Here is a 21268-nt window from a genome sequence, read left to right as displayed (position 1 = left end):
CGTTGGTCCCCGGTTCATGAGTTGATGGGTCGATAGGTAGGGTCCAGGTGTGGGAGCTGCCTTCCTGGCACGTCGGTAGCATTGGTGCTCAGCACGGAAAACAAGATCGACGGAAAAAACCAACCAAAGGAAAAAAAAAAAAATTCTAGTTGTTTCGATCCTTTTTTTAATCTAAAATCTATATTTTTATTGCATGATTTTTCAATCAATTTCCATATGAGATCTTTAACTTCACGTAATTTTAAGTAAAATTATTACAATCAAATACCAAAAATTTGGTTGTAGATTTTTTTGTACACTAAGGCCATCCCTAATAAAAAAAAACCCGAATTTATCCACCTATGGTGTGATCAGACCCTTCTTACTTATTCAAGTTTATTTATTTTATTGTCATCAGTGACCAAGCCCCCCCACCCCCGTGTCATCCAGTGACGCTACGCCACTGCCTGGGGGTACCCGGAATATATCCGGGTGTAGTCTATTTGGTGAGGCTACCAATCACCTTATCATCGTATTTTAATGTTATTTAATAGGTTTTAATTCAATTCATATTCAAGCAACTTCCCCGGGGTACCCGGAACATGTCCAAGTGTGTCCAATGTGGTCTGGAACACTTAACACGACTTGCATTGATCTTATTTTTGAATTCTGTAGTAATTTGATGTGTCGCATGATGGTTTTGATACGTTTTCCGTTAAATCCAGCGTGAAGGCCCATATTCACCGGATCTTATTCCGGCCATATCTCCGTAACCGGTTCACCGATTCCAAAACCGTTCAATAGCGTTCAATGGGACCCCAAGACCTATCATTTGGCGCCTAGTTTGTCCAAATCGGTTGAGCGGTTGCTGAGAAACGTGAGCGCATTCATTTCGTTACATACACACATACACACGTACACACACACACACACACAGACATGTTCCGATCTCGTCGAGCTGATTCGAATGGTATATGACACTCGGCCCTCCGGGCCTCGGATCGATAGTCGGTTTTTCAAGTGATATCTATACCCTTCTTTGTAAGAAGGGTAAAAATACCATACACGAACGATAACCCACATGATTGAACTATTCCACAAATAGTTTGCATGATACCCCGAACACGTTGGAGGAAAACCAGCCTCAGGCTGAAAGCCTCCTTAATAAAGATAAATCAATCAATCAACCCCGAACACGTCGTTAAGCAAATTAACCATAACATTTTTATTAGAGATTACAAAAAATTTCAAAGTTTTTATCCCTTGGCTGTCTCGCGATTCGCGAGTTTGGAGTGACGTTTGGAAAGCGGACAAAAAAACGCATTCGTACGAAAATGGGAATAGCAACATCGTTCGAACGAACGATGTTCGAAAGTTAGAATTGCTTCGAACGAAAACGGGAATGGGAAATTGCTTTCGTTTCGAACGAATCCTGTTCGTACGAAAACGGGAATAGAGGTGTATATCAATTAATCGTTAATATTTGAAGAACTGCCTTAATAATACCTTAACTAGACTATCAGCCGCTCCAAGCTACAGCTGCAGCTCCTAAAATATTTAGGTCATAAAGTCTGTAGAGTTTTATAACATTCCTAATAGATTATTCGTCCCAATTTTTGATTCAATAATTTGTTTATTGCTGTAAAATTTCAAATCAGTTGCCTAGTATGTACCTGTATCTATAAAACCAGAAATTGAATACACTTGGGCCTCCCTTAGCTCAGTCGGTAAAGGCGCAGCTACACAGTAAGACCATGCTGGAGGTGGCTGGATTCACTTCCCGGTCCGGCCTAGAAATTTTTCGGGTTGAAAAATTTCCCCGCTTCCCTGGGCAATAGAGTATGATTGTACTTGCCACAAAATTATCTTTCCTTTATTTAACGTCGGTTTCCGTTCCGCAATATAGTGCCAATCACCGACGGACATCGATTGCCATCCATTGACGGCAATCGAATGTGCAGGAAGGCAGCTTCCACACCTGCGTAGGATATCGCACCCATTCAACACACATGATGGGTCGGGACCAACGGCTTTACTTCCCTTCCGCAGGAAGACGTGACCAAAGATTTTCATGCCTCAGACCTCGGCTGGGATTGAACCCAGACCCATAGGGGTGTTAGAAAGCAGTCACGCTTACCACTACACCACCGACGCCGGCTGTCACACAATTATACGAATGCAAAAATGGTACCAGGCATCGAAAGCTCTCAATTAATAACTGTGGAAGTGAATCTAGAACACTAAGTTTAGATCACGCAATAAGTTAATATGCGATAAGCAAAAAGCTTGAAATGGGAAGAAGGAGAAAAGTGCACTATATTGTATGGGTATCACCAAGTGGTTGTAATCGAATATACCAAGCGAACTATTTAGTTGAAATGCACTTTCTGTAGCGTTGCAACTGAAGATGATTTTTTCAAATGTCCACCTGAAAAATTTGCACCTAATCACTTTTGTAAACGGGAAAAAATAAGATTAATACCAGAAAAATGCAGGAATTTCAAAAAGAAAATTCTGTGTTCAGCCACAGTTGTAAAACAGGGGAATGTTTGAATTATTGTCCAGGAAAACCTGGAACAACCTGGAATTTAAAAACAGAAATTCAGTTGCCACCCTGTTATTTTTAATCGTTTCACCATTTCCTTAGCAGCTAAATAACACTCGTCACTTCGTTAATTGAACACGAGTGGCTGCTGTACCTGGTTTATGCTTGCTTGGTTTGCATTTCCTGTTTTTCTCCAGCCTCCGAGGCCACTACGTCCATTACCATCACCCTTTCATCGAGCAGCTCAATTTCTTCCACTGTGGCTATCGCTCCGATCTTCGTCCTGGTGGTACTTTTCTGACTGCAGCTAGGCATGCATAAGAAGCATTTATTTTTATTCCCGCTATAAAATATATTCCTCTTCCGATTGAGGAAATTAAACGAGGAGGGAATCACTTTCTTCGCATCACCTTGCATACCTGTGTACTTGTCATGGTCCAACTTCACAGGGACGGATTTGCGAAATTCGCGTTTTTTGCGGATAAGTCGTGGATTTGAGCTTTCAGTCGTGAAAATCGCGGAAACATCAAATGATGTCGCGAAAATCTTGAAGCAACTGATGTACAATCACAAAAATTTCGGATTTTTTTTTCTTAGACTTTTAGCCTTAAGTGTATAATGATGTACAGATCAGTGATGCCAACATTTCAGTTTAAACTGGATCCTGAACACAATCCAGTTTTCCATTATTAATAGCAAAATATTTTGAAGTATGATTACTGGTACAGATTGATTACGGTGAATCGTGCACAAACATCAGCTTCTATGACACGTGCAACATTCAAATTGTTACTCCACGTTTGCTGCACTGCAGCATACATGAAGTAGCAATTCCAGGTGAAATGGGGTACCGATTGACGAGATTTGTGTAATTGAAAATTCGAAGTGGAAGAGCATGTATAGCCTACGTGGCGGCCATTTGTGGACTCTACAAGGAATCACCTTAAGATGCTTACACTATAAACTTTGGAATTGAAATCTGGAAATGCAGTAGGGGAATTTACGTATTCTCGTCAATCTAAGCAGCGTCCGAACTTCTATTAGCGATTTCTCAGCGTCACACACATACATGACAGGTTTGTTTGTTGACATTTATCTGCTGCTTGCTGTTCTACCAATTCCAATCGACAGAATTGATCAAAACGGGTTGAACATGTTTTTACAACGCTCCAAACTTCTCAGGTGAGAGTGACTATTGTCGGCTGTCTCTTTTTCTTCGGCACCCTTTCCATTTGAACTGCGTGTTAACCAGCTGTTCTATTATCGGCAACTCGAAATCAGCCGTATTTTGTAGTATGTATATTTCATTTAAAGAAAAATATGGTATAACAGGAATTAACAGTCGTAAAAATGTAATCAGATTGAAGCTGAAAAGGTAAGGAATCGGCTTAATACATTCAGCGAAGAGTTTTGATGGGAAAATAAAGTGACATAAACGTTTCAATTTCGGTTGCCGAAAACAGTCAATGGGTGCCGAAGCCATAATTTACCCTATTTAATTAAAATTCAATATTGCAATTGAAATTTGCAAAATACATGTCGCTGCTACGATCAAGCTCGCTTAACGACAAGGGGACAGGCGTGCTGTGTCACAGCATTGACACCCATTTTGCAGGTTTGGTATTATGACAGTTAACACAACTTTATATCAAAGTTAACCTAACTGAGGTTGAGAACGTGTAACAAATCAGTAAGTTTCAGAACAATGAAACCATCTCAAATCATGCCATCAATATTAGTGATATCTCTGTTGTTTATCTACTAATTTTGTTTGAAATTATCGTCATCTTCTTGTGAATTTATCTAATGAAATTGAAGTATCATTTAAGCTGGTTCCTATGCGAGCAGTTGTCTAATTGCGTTAAAATATGTTATTATTGGTAAATATTATTATTATTATTAACAACCCTTTGTTTAATTTCAAGACATTACAATTAGTTTTACAATCAAAACCAACTAAAGTTGAAGTTTAAAATTTACTAAAATCTTATAAAATATCGAAGCCTTAAAGTTTTGAACTCCAAATCCAAGATCTAGAACCTAGAAAGTGTCAAAATCCCTGAAATACAAGAATGAAGTCTTAGCCATTTGATAAATTTCAAGTTCGCAACCTTAAATTTCAAAGTTCGGCATTTTTCTGTGCCCGGGATCTCGAAACTATAGACTGTTCCAGAAAGTATAAGCACACTTTCAAAATAACAAAAAGTCATGTTTTTTTTAAGTTTTAATTATTTTATTTGGCAAATCATATTTGTATTTGTATTTCAAATGATATTTTACTCTCGTTTAATCAACATATTTAATCATAGCCAAGACTCCTAACTTTTCCTCCAACATGACCCATTAGCTTCTGCACAGTGGTACTTCCCACCATTTTGACCACTTTTGGCCAATCTTTTTTGAAATTTTGGATGTCGTCCGCTGGTTTTATTAATTTTCGAAGCTTTGCTTTGGTTAAAGCCCAAAAAGTCTTGATTGGCCGTGCCTCCGGGCAGTTCGGCGGATTCATGTCTTTCGGCACGAAACATACATTTTGACTTTTATACCATTCTAAAGTGTCCTTTGCGTAATGACATGACGCCAAATCAGGCCAAAATACTACTTGACCTTTGTGCTGCCTGATCATCGGCAACAATCGCTTCTGGAGACATTCCTTAACATATTTCTGAGTGTTCATCGTCTCCGTTGTGATGTACGGACTAGATGTTTTATCACACTCGCATATTGCCTGCCAAACCATAACCTTCTTACCGAATTTTTCGGTAAAAATTGCCTTCTCCGTTTCGGGGATGTCCTTGCCTTCGCTTACAGTATAGAATTGTGGTCCGGGAAGCGTTTTGTAATCTAGTTTCACGTACATTTCTTCGTCCATTATTATACACCCAGAGTTTCGACACAATAACGAATCGTAGAGTTTGCGGGCCCGTGGTTTCACAGGAAACACAAACACAAAACTGAGCACTTTTTGATGCCATGTCATTCAGAAATGAGCAAACAAAAGGACGCAGCCAAAACATGTTGAAATATTTCGTTATATTCAAAGTGACCGTTAAAATAAGGTGTGCTTATACTTTCTGGAACAGTCTTATTTATGGAAAAATTGAATTCTCTTATAATTTCCTCCATAATACTCTTGAAAATCTTGTGCAAAACACTCTTTGAATTCACTATTCCCATTATTAATAATTCTAGCAATTACCCGAAAAATACCCCTGAAAAAATCACTCGAAATTCTCCTCAGCATGCACTTAGTATTCTCCTGAAATTGCCATTAATTCTTTGAAATGGTCCTCATAATTTCCATGGTACTCTATTTTGAATTTTTCAAAAATTAGCTTCGGAATAAGCTTGGAATTCTCCTCAGAATTCCTTAGAAATTTTCCACAACATTTTGTTGGAGCTATCCTCGGGCGGAGAGGGTTTTTTTAAGGTACAAACGGTACTCCCTTAGCTCAATAGGTAAAGGCGCAGCTACGAAGCAAGTCCATGCTGGAGGTGGCTGGTATAGACATAGAAAGCTCAGCAATGTAGTAGTAATACAAATGATATTTTTATGCAATGAAAGCAGTTTGTTATGTGTCGCGGGTTAGTATTTGAAGTCGTGGATATCTTTTGAGAAATCGCGCATTCCGCTGATCAAATTTTGAAAATTTTATAACAACCCTGAATTTTTCCCGGCGGACACTCTTAACTTAACCGAATTTCCCCAGCACCAACGCTAGATCCCGGTCGAGAACTTCGGGTTGGCTATTGTACAGTCGCATGTAGCATAGATTCTTCTGACATGAACTTTATTAAAAGTACATTCTCCCCTGCAAACCACTAAGATGCTTTTATCTGATCAGAATTTGCATTCAGTGCTTTCACATAATTAGCAATTTCGTCTATGGTGGGTTTCGCTCTCCTATTGGGAATAATTGAATTTGATCGCATTTTTAACTACAACGCGTCGTCCATTTTTTGCTTTCAACAACGACCGATCTACAGGCAATGAGAAAAGCTCCCTTCGTCGTCATCATCATCATCATCGAATAGTTTACTTGTACACAGGTGCCACCTAGGAAGGCAATTTCATACTAAACAATCCGTGAATTTTTTGGCATTTGTCTGAACACCATTTGTGATGCATATCACTGCTAATAATTCCAAAGCGTGTTTATGTTCGGAACTTTAAGTTATTTTCATGACCTCACATTAAATGTCCGATACTTAGTATCCTCGCTGGAAAAAAAAAATAATCGTCGTCCTCTGTCTTATGCCATCGCTATTTTTCCACACACTCATAGTCCACTCAAAAAATCAGTCACATGTCGCACATGATGTGTTGACATTGAGTAAACAGCTTTGGTCGTCCACTCCACCCCTTCGTCGTCATCATCATCATCATCATCATCATCATCATCATCATCATCGTCGTCAGCCAGCTTCAGTAGCAGTGTTCACTTCGGTAGCAGCAGCAGCACTCTGTGCAGTTATGTACCGATTTACCGCCCACAAACACTTCCTCACCGTCACCTTCTCTCCACGAAACGACGCCGACGACGGTGTGGTCGCTGCTGTGCTCCTCTACCGAAAGGGTGTGGGTCATCAATTATAAACTCCAGCCAGCAGCTCAGTAACGCCGGGTACGTGCCGTTCAGTCGTTTCTTCCTCTCTTCGAAATATTCGAAAAAATGCACGTTTACATGCAAGCACACAACTCCGCCGAACTGACAGGGGGTAATCGAGGAAAAAATCCGCGTTGCTTTGGGAGGTGTGACACCCACCGAGTGTGCGAGTTAAGCCGTTTGATTGCCTCGCGCTTGCTCTGGCTCCGGGTGACTTTGACTATATGATCACCTTCGAGTGTTCCAGCAACAAAAGCAACGCGATCACCCCCGCCGACGATTGCCAATAATTCATCCGCCTTCTCCACCCTTCGGAGGAAATTCAAAGCCCCATAACCGTGCCCTTCCCCACGATTATCATAGTTTCAAATGGAATTCCCAATCGAGTGTGTGCCCATCTCAAGCAACGATCACATTCTTATCGCTTATCACCAAACCCTGAAACGGTGGAGTTTATCATCAAATCAAGTATATCCAAGATTTCGACCTGATCGGATCAATCATACGGTTTGATACGTTAGTTTAGTTCAAAAGCTGCAAAACAAAATCGATAAGAACGCATAATATAATGATTAGTACTTATAAACAAAAGAAGCACTCCTACACTGAGGCAAAAGAACGTTAGAATTGCATAAGAACCACTTTTGAATTTTAGCCATAAGAAATCGGCATAATTTTCATTGATTTATCTGTTGAAAAATAATGTTGATAAAAAATTAATAAAACGGCGCAGACTGGAACCGTACCAAGGACGTTGGGATTACGGGGCCCATGTGTTCAGGGCTGGTAGCAGGTCACTTTTTAGTGACTTTGTCACTATTTTGAAGTCAGTCACTCCAAAAAGTCACTAAAGTCACTATTTCCCTAAAAATAGTCACTAAAGTCACTTTTTCACAACTAAAATAGAGTAAATGGAAAAATATCAACACTGAGTACTTGGCACTAAGGAAGTTTACAGTACTTATGACAAAATATGCATATCTGTTGAAAAATTAACAATTTTAATCAGGATGACCAGTGAACCGCAAAAAATCAGACCGCTATGAAACACCAGGATAAATACTGGGAAATGCCTTCAATTTCGATAAAAAAATCGGAGAAAATATACCTTCTATCTCCAAAAATAAATTCTAAACCAAGGAAACTTGTCAAGAGCATTTGTCTGAACATAAAAAAAAAATCAAAGGACATTTTAAGACAATTTTAAATGACATTTCCAAGACTTTTCAGAGAAGAATACCGAAGTGTAGACTACGAAAGTCTCATGTAAAATTATGTGCTCTGAGGGCCGATTTCTTCACCTACGCTGAAATCTTAAACCAGGTTTATCCATATAGTTAAACCTGGTTGAAGGCTTAAGCGGAGGTGAAAAATCCAGCCCTGAGACTGGCACATACGAGCGTTGCTTTTGATTATTGTTTAAATTATTAAAGATGCAAAATTCAGTTCCGAAACAATTCTGGAAATAATTCCAATATAATTGAGAGAATTCTATGATGATTGAATGAGGATTCCAGGTCAAATTCTAATAAGATTTCAAGACTATTTCTAAGAGAGAGCTCTGATGAAAATTCCATGTAAATCCCACGAACTCCACAGATGATCTCTGCGGATAGTTATAAAAGAATTCTGAGGATACTTTCAAGAGAAGTCTAAAGAGTTCGAAATAAATTCCGAGAAGAATTCCAATGGAATCGGCTTTTGAGCTTCAATCTCCAAGGAATTCTTCGAAGAGTTTCTTTCAAGGGTATTCTGAGATGGATGTTTATTTTGAGAATTCTGAGGAAATACCATGGAAATTCTGAGAAGAATACGAATTGAATTTCTAATAGAATTCAAGGGAGAAGTCCAAGATCATTCTAAGCGGAAATTTATGTAACGCTCAACCAGCAACATTAAAAAAAACTCCGGGAAAATCCGGAAATTGCTATTTGCTGGCCATAATGTATGCCGTAATCAAAAGGAAACTATTCAAATCACTTCAAGTGCTCTTCATAGGAGATTCCGTTGAGAGTTTCGATATAATTAGAGGAATTGATGATATGTGATTTTATGTGTCATGACAAAAACAGTTTATTCCAATATTAAACCTAATTTGAGCTTCTGAGTCATCATATAAATGTATTGGTTACTAATTTATTATTTAAAAGTCACTATTTGGTTATTTGGTTATTTGGTTTCGCATCAGCACTACCAGCCCTGTGTGTTGACCACTTGTCGTTCAACGCTTGGGAAAATGAAATGGTTAAAGGCGTATAAGAGCTACCTCATGTTAGACGAAACTCATTCATACGTTTCGCTTATGAAATTCATATGTGTCGTACATAAGTCTCAGCCTCAGTGTAGTGAATCCATTGTTTCTGCCTTCACTCGTATGCCTAAGTGAATCCAATGACGTTTCAATGTGTATGGACGGAATTGAAACTCGTATGACGGAATTGGAATCAAAAGGCAGTGTTGGACTTGTAAGAATATCTCAACAATTGGTGAGTCTTTATCTAATCCAACGGTACGTATGGAAAGACAAATAAATTTAGAAGTCATCTTTTAAAGAAACATTACACTTTTTTTTATTAAAACCTGCCCGAAAATGAGAGGTAAAGTGCGGGTTGTCTTTAGTATGACGGAAATTAGATCTTAACCCTTGGTACCTATACTAAACCATCTTCGAACTCAACTAATCCTTACTGTTGCCTGTCGCTTGCATTCATTTGGGCTTCACAGCAAGAAAAGAAGAGTTACGTGTGCAGCAGACAAGCAGCATCGCATCATCCATGGGTCAGTTTGGACAAATAACGATAATGAAATTAATATTCACATTTCTGTTGGTTTTTCCTTCGGATTCCACTCTCCAAACGGCTAGTGACCGTCGCACCAGTCTGTATGCTGTATTTTCACTTTTTATGGTTCATCTCTTCGTTGACAACACTATTCACCATGTGGGAGCTGTGGGTGGTATGGCGTAAGCACAACTGTTACGTATTTTCATTTATCAACGAATTCTCCTATAGTTCCAAGGTGGTCGGAAATTTGTTTTCAAACACTGTTTTCAGATAAGGGACCAGAGTATAATTATTATAAAAAATTAATTGTTTTGATATGACGTTTCTACATCAACAATTTAAAAGGGTGGATCATCCATTTGTAAACAATGGCTTCCAACTAACAATACCAACAATGGCACGGTAACAAACAATAACATTCGATAAAGGAACTTTACTCTGTCAGATACTGGTGCTAGATTGCGTCTGATTCTCGAGAAATTTGCGTTCAAAGCCATTGTTTACAAATGGTTGATCCGCCCTTTTAAATTATTGATGTAAACTTCTTGCAATAGGCGGCACTCCTGTATTCCATTTTTGGTTCATTGATTGTAAAAAATATATTATGATTTTACTCAATACTGAATTAACCCAACTGACTTCTTTCTCTTTATTTTACAGGTAAGACACATGAAGTAATCCACCTACGACTGATTAGTTGCATTAAGCTTTTCAAGGTATTTATTGATGATTTATGATAATTCAAATTATAGATGTAGAAAAATCTATAAAAAAAATCATCTGAAAGAGCTTCGTTATCTGAGCACAACGTTATTTTGTTCGATTTCATAGACTTTCATCTCGATTTTTAAATCAAGATATAAAGCAAAACAATAACTTCCAACACATTGACAACTCAGAGATGAACGATGGCTGACAGTTTCTTTTAAAAAAAATTGACAGCTCCCTTCCACACACTTAGAAATACCTAATTTTACACGTGTCGGAATCCATTTTTGACATAAAGTATGAAACGTAAACAAACATGTAATGTAAAATTAAGTGCTCCGAGACTGAAAGGTTCGTTACTTGCCGAAAAGTACGTTTGATTGAGCTGAATTTTGCGTCTATTATGACTAAATTTTATGTAATTGACGCTCGTATATGTCAGTCTTAGAGCACCTAAATTTACACGAATTTTACTAAGTGTGCGGATTACGAACATGCATTTACATCAATACTATTGAAGAGCCGAATTGATGTGATGTGTTCATGTTATGAAAAACGGTCGCTCAAAGGCCACCGAGCCCCTTATTTTACAACACATTACTTATGATCGAATTGTCTTTTCAACCATTCAAACCCGATGACGGCGATATGCATGAAAATTATCCTTGATGCCGGACATTGGAAACAAAAATGTACAAATTGAAACTTAACTAAAAAAAAAGTCCGGGGGTTTTAAGGTTCGAAATCAAAATTACCTTGAAATTTCAGAAATACCTTGGATTTCTGCGCAGAGTTATCATGCCATTTTTCTTAAACTTACCAGAAAACTTTTCTCGTCCAGCTATCCCCGAAGAACGCGTTACCCACTGAGTTGCACGCACCGCTTTTTCTCGGCGGGGTTTCAACCAGTTGGTCTGATTTTTTTGCATGTGAGTAGGGTCAATGGAAAACTAGTCACTCGCAGAAAATCAGAGCACTTGGTTGAAAACCCACCGAGACAAAGCGGTGGGTGCAACTCAGTGGGTAACGCGTTCTTCGGGGGAAAACTGTAATTACCTTCGAACTCTTCTTGGAATTTCCTGGAACCTCTCATAAGAATTTCTTTGGATTCTTTTTTAGAATCCTTGAGACTATCCTGAGACTATGTTTTCAATATTTCATTCAAACTCTAGTCAAATCTCTCTTCAGAAATCGTTTGGAATTCTCCTCAGAAATCCTTTGGAATTCTCCTTATTAATACTTAAAATTCTCTTCTGAATTTTGTTGAAACATTGCTTCGAATGTATTTTAAATTTTCCTTCATTTTTTTTTTAAGTTTCAACTGTCTTGCAATTCCCTTGAAGTTGTCTAATGAATCTTCCTCAGTATTCCATTGAAATAACCTTCTGAACACTCTTTAAAATCTGTTTTGTAATTATCTTTGAATTATCATCACAGCTACCGGAATGTTCATTAACATGCACCTGCTATTCTCCTCACGATCCCTGATATAGCTAGCGATTATCCTTGAGGTTCTTCTCACACTTGCCTTGGAATTCTAATAATAATAACTATATATCTTTTTCCACCCCTGAAATCCACTGGAATTTATGTAAGAATTCCTTCAGAATTATCTTCGAATTCTGGTCCGATCTTCTTAAACACTTAAATTTTTTTGGAATTTTTTTCAAAATTCCATAGGTATTCTCATGAGAATTATGTGTAAAATTTTTTGAATTGTTAGAACGCAGAATATTTTCCAAAGTTCGCGATATTTTTTTTTAAATTATCAATCCTGAAAATTTTCAAAAATCTTTTACATTTTGAGTATTTTTTTCTCAGCTACAGATTGATGAAAAATAAATCCGATCATGTTATTTTTTTTGTTTAATCAGACGCAGACTGGTTCTGTTTTTTTTTTTTGCAATCTAGCATCTCAAAGAGTCTTAAGTCAGAACAAAAAAAAATAGTCTTAGAATCTAAACACATGTCGAGAATCTTGAAAATGTTCTTAAAATTTTTGAAGATTTCTGAACTTTTTTTTTTTTTTTTTTTTTTTTTTTTTTTTTTTTTTTTTTTTTTTTTTTTTTTTTTTTTTGTTCAGCTTCGAACCTGTTCGGATACGGTTGTGTATAAGTTTATTTCTGTTTTGTGCGTGCGTTCGCTGATTTTGCCAGATTAGCGCTGGCACTCTGCCTCCCGGACGGTTATACATGTGTGATTGGTGGTTTTCTCGCTTTCTGAGAAGTTTTGGAATCGAAAAAGAAAACGTGATGCATCATGTTTGCAGGCATCAGAAGAAATGTCGCTATCTGCGTTGTTTGTTTTTTTCTTCGCTTGTGCTCCCGGTACAGAAATTTGTGGCGTCGCGTGTGATAGTTTTTGATTTCAGTTTGTTTACGCGTTGTATGATTTTGTGAGCGGTCGCTTCGTGTTCGCGTCATGGAGCAATCGACTACATTCGACCAGAGGATTGATCCCCGTAGGGCGGGTCTATGATCGGAGCTACTACACCAAGCATGACATAGCTGCTTGCAAGGGATTCAGTTGGACTGATTTGGTGAGATTGTTCCATTTTTCTACTTTTGTCTATTTAAACTTAATTTCTATGAATGCCTATCGTTTGGAATCATTTGATTCGGATGAGACTCTTAACTTTTATTTGTTTACATTGTGTTTCAATTGGTATTCTTAAGAACTTCACAAAATAAGGTTTCAATATTTAAATTGAGCAGCTCGACTAGCCTGGTGGCTGCCGCTTTTGCTTACTGAGTAGAAGACCGTCGGGGATCCACATTGTAAAGATTCCCTATTTTCAGCTTTTTTACAGGCTGGAGTTGTTGTTTGAACCATTTAGTTTATCAATTTAATTTATCTGTATAACAATTATTCACAAGCATTCTTCCAGGTCAATTCAAGAATAGTTTGATGATGATAAATCTTCCTAATATTCACATTACAGTTATGACCCGATCCTGTCAACCTCTCCGCGCATCAGACTGTTATTTTTCAATAATTCCACATAATTGTAATTTCATACCTTCCTCCTTCAAGATGAATGTTTAAGATACACATACTTTGCTAGCTGACAAAATGGGGTCATTGCTGTATAATTATTCTCTTTTTTCAGCCTTCATTCAGACTGGATCTATTGATTTAAATTATTTGAGTTTTCTTCCAGCTCTTTGATGACGGAACATCACTAGATTTATACTGTAATGATTCACTCTTACAGCTTTCACCCTGGTTTTGTCTGTTGATTTGATTTGTTTGAATTGGTTTTCAGCTCTTTGGTTTTGGCAGTCGCGGGCGATCAATTTTGCTCATGCTCATGCTCTAAGTTCATTTTCAGCATTTCGATGATGGAACGTCTTCAGATTTATATTATAATGGGGCTTATTACGGATGTCACATCACGGTGAAAAGTTGTCACTTGTCGTCACGGTGAAGTGATTCCCATTTGATTTGTACGGTAATCACGGCTCTTATTCTGAGTATCACTTTCTTATCACCGTGTAGTGACACCCGTAATAAGGCCCAATGATACACCATTTGGTTTTGGCTTCGGGCAAATCCAAGTATAATGCATGATAACACTGATTCATTTAAAACCATGGTCGCATCACTTATCAAGGTGAATCCTGATCCAACCAACCCAACTTACTAACAAAATCTCCTTTTCTGTGTCTTTTGTTGGGGTGCAGAGCTAAACACGGCCCACAAACAACAAAGGTCACTCTAATATTCCTTCCCTACTCCCAGCTGATTGCAAGGACGTGGCCGGCGCCGTTATTGATCTACAACATATAGAGTCACTGAAACTTGTACAATGAGAATGGACGGTCACTCCCAGCCCCATTCAGTTGATTCATTGTACAATTTCACTGATTATGATCAATCATGGAGTGCAGTCAATCTAAGCTTAGCTAGCTATTGGTTATCCTATTTGTATAGTGTTTATAGTACTACATATCTTTCATTATTGAGTTTACATCATTTAATATTATTGTAAATTACATTTTATTATACTTAATTCTTAATGTTAGCTATTATGAGCGGCTCCAGGGAAGCATAGTGTCAGCTTGAAAAGAAATCTGAATCGTTCATTATCTCTTTTGTAAAAATCTTGTGTTTATTGTATCTTGTTACATGGCATTATAACGCATTTTCAATATTACATTACATTTAAATAAGTATTAACCCGGTTACACATATTTCAGGTCATCCAGGTCTTAAATAAGATGGGATCCGTTCCTTTTATCAACAGTTGTGATATTGCATCATATGCTGAAAATATATGAATTATCGCGTATTTCTGTTGTTCATTACATACCAGGTGAGGGCTTAATCATGTTTTGCCATCTAGTGTTTTGGTTTTGAGATGCTCGATAACCTTAGAGGGATCGGAATTGCTTAATGAGCAGAACATCATGGGTTTAATCCCAAGCTCTCCCACAACATAACACAACACAAACATATCAAGTATCATTTTAGCTAAAAATATTTATTTGCATGGAAATTTCAGGGTTACATCTTCCTTATTGGGAGCTGAGGAGACATAGAGCTGCATCATATTGTATGTAAAATAATTATTATTTTCATTGCGGAATACCAGTTTTTTTTTATCCATATAAATGTATTTTCATTATTACGTATTTTAATGTTCTGATATATTTCATTTCTCCATTACATATTTTTACTATATATATATAAATAAATACTGGGTTGGGAGGGAGCATCAGGGTATCATTTGACCTGGAACTGGACGATTGGAGTGGTATGACAACCGGAGTCTAGGAGGGAATAAACACTATCATTTTCTTTATCCTACCGATTCGATTGTGATGGTGTGAATTCTACTCCAACAGTTTCATGGAGATTGACGCGCCCTTCTTAACAAACCATCCTGTAGGAAGCTTAATAAGTATTGCGAATTGCGTTATTCGATTTGTTGGATCGTATCGTTGGAAGGAGATTCTTAAATTCCCGTAGATTTCGCGTAAGTGCCTCGGCTTACGGGTCCACCCCACCGTTTTTGGCCCTTCATACAGCGATATTGTGAATTCAGATTGGTAGCTCAAATTGATCTTGCTATTAAGTGGAGCTGCATACAAGACAAGATCTTCGAAGGGATGGTGGCTACCTTACATACATACATACATACATACATTTCTGAACTTTTTTTTTTTTTTTTTTAAATGCGTTTATTTATCCAGGCTCATTTGCCGTAGCTTTGCGGAGCCGATATTCATTGTTTGGATGACAAAATTTCTTAAAACTAACGTTAGTAAAGCGGGGGCCGATTACTCGCGGCTATCTCGAGGTTAGGGGTAACAAATTGTAACAAATGGATGGCAGGGTAGGGATTGAGAACACAAGGTTTGGAGAGCAATGTGCTTTTTATCTCGAACTAAGCGACCAACTGACGAAAAAGACAAACATGGGGGTACACCGATGGGCAGCTAACAACTTGGGGGAACACAAGATGACACTAACTACTAAATCCTCAGATCGATCCGTTTTAAAAACACATAAATTAAATTAAAATATTCGAGATCTCGGCTCGCCAAGATGTCTCTAACGGGCCGCATGGGTTGTTTTCCTCGGGCCCTGAGGGATGCGGATAACTCGGATCTAGCAACACAATGGAGGGTGCATGACCAAAGCACGTGGTCGATATCGTGATAGCCACTACCACAAGCGCACAAATTGCTGCCTGCGAGCCCGATTCGGAAGAAATGCGAGTCTAACGAGTAGTGATTGGACATGAGCCTTGATATGACACGTATAAAGTCACGGCTCATGTCCAATCCTTTGAACCATGGCTTGTTCGACACCTGTGGGAGAATAGAATGTAACCATCTTCCCAGATCACTCTCATTCCATTTTTGTTGCCAGTTGGTGAGGACGTGCTGACGGGTAATTGAAAAAAATTCCGCAAAGGCGATTTGTCGATCAAAAATATCGCCTTCCATAGCGCCCACCTTAGCTAGCGAGTCCGCTTTCTCATTACCCGGAATTGAGCAATGAGATGGGACCCAAGCTAAGGTGATAGTATAGGAGCAGTTAGATAAAGTACTCAATTTTGCTCGGATTTCGGTCAGGAAATACGAGGAGTGCTTCATCGGCCTCATTGATCGAATAGCCTCCAACGAGCTAAGGCTATCAGTAAAAATAAAATAGTGATCAGATGGCAGTGAGGCAATTTGCTCTACTGCGTAGAATATGGCTGCTAGTTCCGCAACGTATACGGAACAGGGTTTTTGCAGTTGATATGAGGCGCTATGAAATTCGTTGAATACTCCAAATCCAGTGGAAGCGTTTATAGTTGACCCATCTGTGAAAAAACTCTTATTGTTACTAACATGGTGGTACTTGTTTGCAAAAATTAAGGGAACAACCATCGACCGATGGTGATCTGGAATTCCACGGATTTCTTGCAACATGGTCAGATCAAAATTTACAGAGGAACTATAAAAGTCTTGGAGGCAAACACGAGAGGAATTGAATGAAGAAGGGCCAATCTCCAGCGTCATGTACTCGTAAAAGAGACTCATAAATCTTGTTTGAGGATTTCTGTCGAGCAGCTTCTCAAAGTTTTCTATTACTAATGGGTTCATTACTTCACAACGGATAAGAAACCGGAAGGACAGTTCCGCGAAACGATCTGTCAGTGGGAGAACACCCGCAAGTACTTCGAGGCTCATCGTATGCGTCGAGTGCATACAGCCAAGCGCGATTCGGAGGCAACGGTATTGAACTCGTTGCAGCTTCAAGATATGTGTTTTCGCCGCGGATTGAAAGCAGAAGCTACCGTACTCTAGAACCGACAAGATGGTTGTTCGGTACAACCTGATCAGATCTTCCGGGTGTGCTCCCCACCAAGTTCCAGTAATTGTACGAAGAAAATTGATTCTTTGTTGGCATTTTTGTTTCACATACGCAATATGTTTTCCCCATGTGCTTTTGGAATCGAACCAGATACCTAAATACTTGAAAGATATACTTTGAGTGATTGTTCTACCCTTTAGTTGAAGCTGTAACTGTGCAGGATGATGCTTCCTAGAAAAAACAACCAACTCAGTTTTCTCCGGAGAGAATTCGATACCCAGCTTCATAGCCCAAGTAGACAAATTGTCTAAGGTATCTTGCAATGGTCCTTGCAGGTCCGGTGCACTTGGCCCTATAACGGATACAACGCCGTCATCTGCAAGCTGCCTTAGCGAGCAATTTTCATCAAGACAACCATCAATGTCTTTTACATAAAAATTATAAAGAAGGGGGCTTAAACATGAACCCTGGGGGAGACCCATGTAACTAATTCGTGAAGTTGTCGAGTTTCCATGAGAAAAGCTCATATATTTCTCAGACAACAAGTTGCTCAAATAGTTGTTCATAATTGGTGAAAGCCCACTATCGTGGAGTTTATCCGAAAGGACATCGATACAAACAGAATCAAAAGCCCCCTTAATATCCAAGAAAACTGAACCCATTTGCTGTTTTTGCGCATAGGCCAGTTGAATTTCAGTTGAAAGCAACGCAAGACAGTCGCTCGTTCCTTTGCCTCTCCGAAATCCAAATTGCGTATCTGAAAGTAAACAATTCGACTCGACCCATTTGTCTAGACGAAAAAGAATCATTTTCTCCAACAATTTCCGTATACAGGACAGCATCGCGATGGGACGGTACGAGTTATAATCCGACGCAGGTTTACCAGGTTTTCGAATGCCGATAACTCTTACTTGCCTCCAGTCATCCGGAACAATGTTGTGCTCCAGAAATTGATTGAATAAGTTCAACAAGCGTCTCTTCGCGACATCTGGGAGATTTTTAAGCAAGTTGAACTTGATTCTATCCATTCCTGGAGCTGAATTGTTACATGAAAGGAGAGCAAGTGAGAATTCCACCATGGAAAACGGGGAATCTATTTCGTTATTACCCGACGGACGATCACGAACGTTGGTTTGAACCGACACCGAATCCGGGCAAACTTTCCGCGCGAAGCTGAAAATCCATCTGTCCGAGTACTCCTTGTCTACAAGAACCGCGGTCGCGAATTTTCGCCAGTCAATGTTTTTCGTAAGATCGTACGCGATGTCGACCGAACGAGTAGAAGATGAACCATTGGTAATAGAAATTTTGATTGGCAAATGGTCACTACCGTAGGGATCTTGAATTACTTTCCACGAGCAATCCAACGATAGTGAACTCGAACAAAGTGAGAGGTCTAATCTGCTTATTTTTGCTGGAGGTTTGGCTACTCGTGTTGCTTCCCCGGTGTTCAGAATTGTCATTTTGAAGAAGTCGCACATGTCGTATATCAAGGTTGAGCGGTTGTCGTCGTACAGTTCCCCCCAGCCTGTACCGTGAGAGTTAAAATCTCCCAAGATCAACCGTGGCTCCGGCATAGCCGTGCAGATATCCGAGAAACTTTGACGAGAAATCGCAGTTCGCGGTGGAAGATATACTGAGGCAATACTGAGGCATTTACCTCGAATATTAACCTGACATGCAACAACTTCAATGCCTGTCACCGAAGGCAGATCGATTCTGTAGAAGGAATGGAGCTTGTTGATCCCCAGAAGCACCCCTCCATACGAATCTGCGCGGTCAAGGCGAATAATGTTGAAATCGTGGAAAGCAAGATCGTTGTCTGAAGAGAGCCATGTTTCACAAAGGGCAAATGCATCAGAAAGTGAGTTGTTAACTAAAAATTTAAATGTGTCAAGTTTTGGCATAAGACTTCTACAGTTCCACTGAAGAACAGAGATCATATCCCCGACCTCATTCGGAGAATTATCCATCGAAAGATATGATCGATGCAAGGAAGGACCACCTAGAAGCTAGTTGCTTCAAAAGAGTTTTCACCATTGGCAGCACTAAATTAATAATGCTCCTCGTTGAGTCAGAGACATTGAATATACTGAAGAAGCTATCCACAATACCAGAAAACGTGAACATGGGGGCATGTTCTTGCTGATTATTCAGCTGATTTTCTGGCCAAAAAACTGGAACATCTGGGGTTTTAGATGATCCTGGAAGTGACGGAAATTTCTTGTCATAATTACAAGGTTTATAACCCGGTGGAATGGGTTTCGGTGAATTTCCGTTACCTCTTGATTTTTCCAAGGTGGAAGGGTGGTCCGTACGAGTGGCCTTACGAGGCTTTTCGGTGGTGTGTTTTTTTGCTCGTTTTCTCGTATTGCCTTTAAAGACAAACGGACTACCCTCACCGACCTCTGAGTCAGAGTCTAGATCATCAACTGGCAAAATGGAGAACGTGTTACTGTTTTTTGGTGTGGTCTGAGAAGATGAAGCGGTATTCTTCAAGAGTTCTGCTAGTGTTCTCTTGGAGCGAGCTTGCAGAGACCGCTTAAGTTTTTCTCCCTGCTGTTTATACCTCGGGCAGTTAGTCAGGGTATGCAGGCTCTCCTTGCAGTACACGCATTTTGGTGGAGCACCGCAAGGGCCCTCTTGATGTTGCTCGCCACACTGATCGCAGCGTGGTTTGTTCGAGCAGTAGTCCGATGTATGACCAAGTTGTTTACATTTAGAGCAGTTCATTACCCGAGGTACAAACAGGCGTACAGGCAGCCGAACCTTGCCAATAGCGACGTAGTGAGGTAACGCTGAACCCGAAAAGGTCACACGAAACGAGTTTGACAAGGAATAAGTTTTTTTGGAGCCTACTACGGATACTGACTGCATTTGAAGGCAGTCCAATATCTTCACCTTCGGCAGAGCACGGTTTTTAAAGATTCCGAAGGAATCGGGACCCAAGAAATCATCACTAGTCAAACTCGCTTCGGTGACCACTCCTTCAATTTCTACCTCACTACTGGGTATGTAGACTCGGTATTCCAATGAAAAAAGCTCGCACGCAACAATTTGGTTAGCCTGCTTCCGGTCATCAACGGTAACGCGCAGTTTTATTGGTGTTACCTTGAAAATATCGGTAACGGCCGAAAAATGTGTTGTTAGATCCTTAGAGATCCTCGGAATGTTCAAAGGTTTTTGTTTGGGCCGGAAAAAAACAACCCATGGGCCTTTCGAGGCTTCTGGGTAAGCCTTTAGGCGGGGGAGCGCAGAGGTTTTCGGGGGCAATGGTGTGGGGGGTGCAGGTGGGCGAGGAGGAGATGGTGGGGGAGAGGGTTGTGGGCGATACCTTTTCTTGGGATATGCTCCAGTATTTTTGCTGGAGAGCGAGTCAAATGGAACGTCAAGGGTTTCCATTTCCACAACTTCCTCGAGACTTTCGTGTGAGGTGGAATTAAGAGATTCGTCGTCTGAGATGGAAAGCGACCATCCCCCGCCTTTATCATTTTCATCCATTGCGGTTAAATATCGCCGCAATGGTGTTTTTTGTAAATTTGTTTACAAATAATTGCAGTAATTTCAAATAATATCAAAAATAGAAAAAAAAATGTATATATAGTTTCACTCTACTAACGAGTAATACATGCAAAAGAAAAAAAAAATAAAAAAATAATAATGATTATATACTATTTACAGAGTTTTGGATCACCCTAAGTAATACAAAAAAAAATGATAAAAAAAAAAAAATCAAGAAAAAAAAAATCAAGCGAAAAAAAAATTGGATTTTTGGATCACCCTAATTAAACACCAATCTAATATTGGACCGGGGAAACAAGGGAGATGCTATACTG

General features: G+C 39.3%; 1 protein-coding gene across 3 annotated transcripts in view; it reads left to right on the top strand.

Annotated features, from left to right (window-relative positions):
* The window catches only part of chn (charlatan), a 177795-nt gene that overhangs the window by 101129 nt on the left and 55398 nt on the right, over positions 1–21268 (top strand). The window lies entirely within an intron of this gene.

The sequence above is a fragment of the Ochlerotatus camptorhynchus genome, unplaced genomic scaffold, assembly GCF_037179485.1.
Source record: "Ochlerotatus camptorhynchus isolate MF236.1 unplaced genomic scaffold, CSIRO-AGI_Acam_v1.1 ptg000357l, whole genome shotgun sequence".
Lineage (NCBI taxonomy): Eukaryota > Metazoa > Arthropoda > Insecta > Diptera > Culicidae > Ochlerotatus > Ochlerotatus camptorhynchus.
The sequence above is the reverse complement of the archived record's forward strand: the minus strand, read 5'-3'. Positions and strand labels throughout refer to the sequence as shown.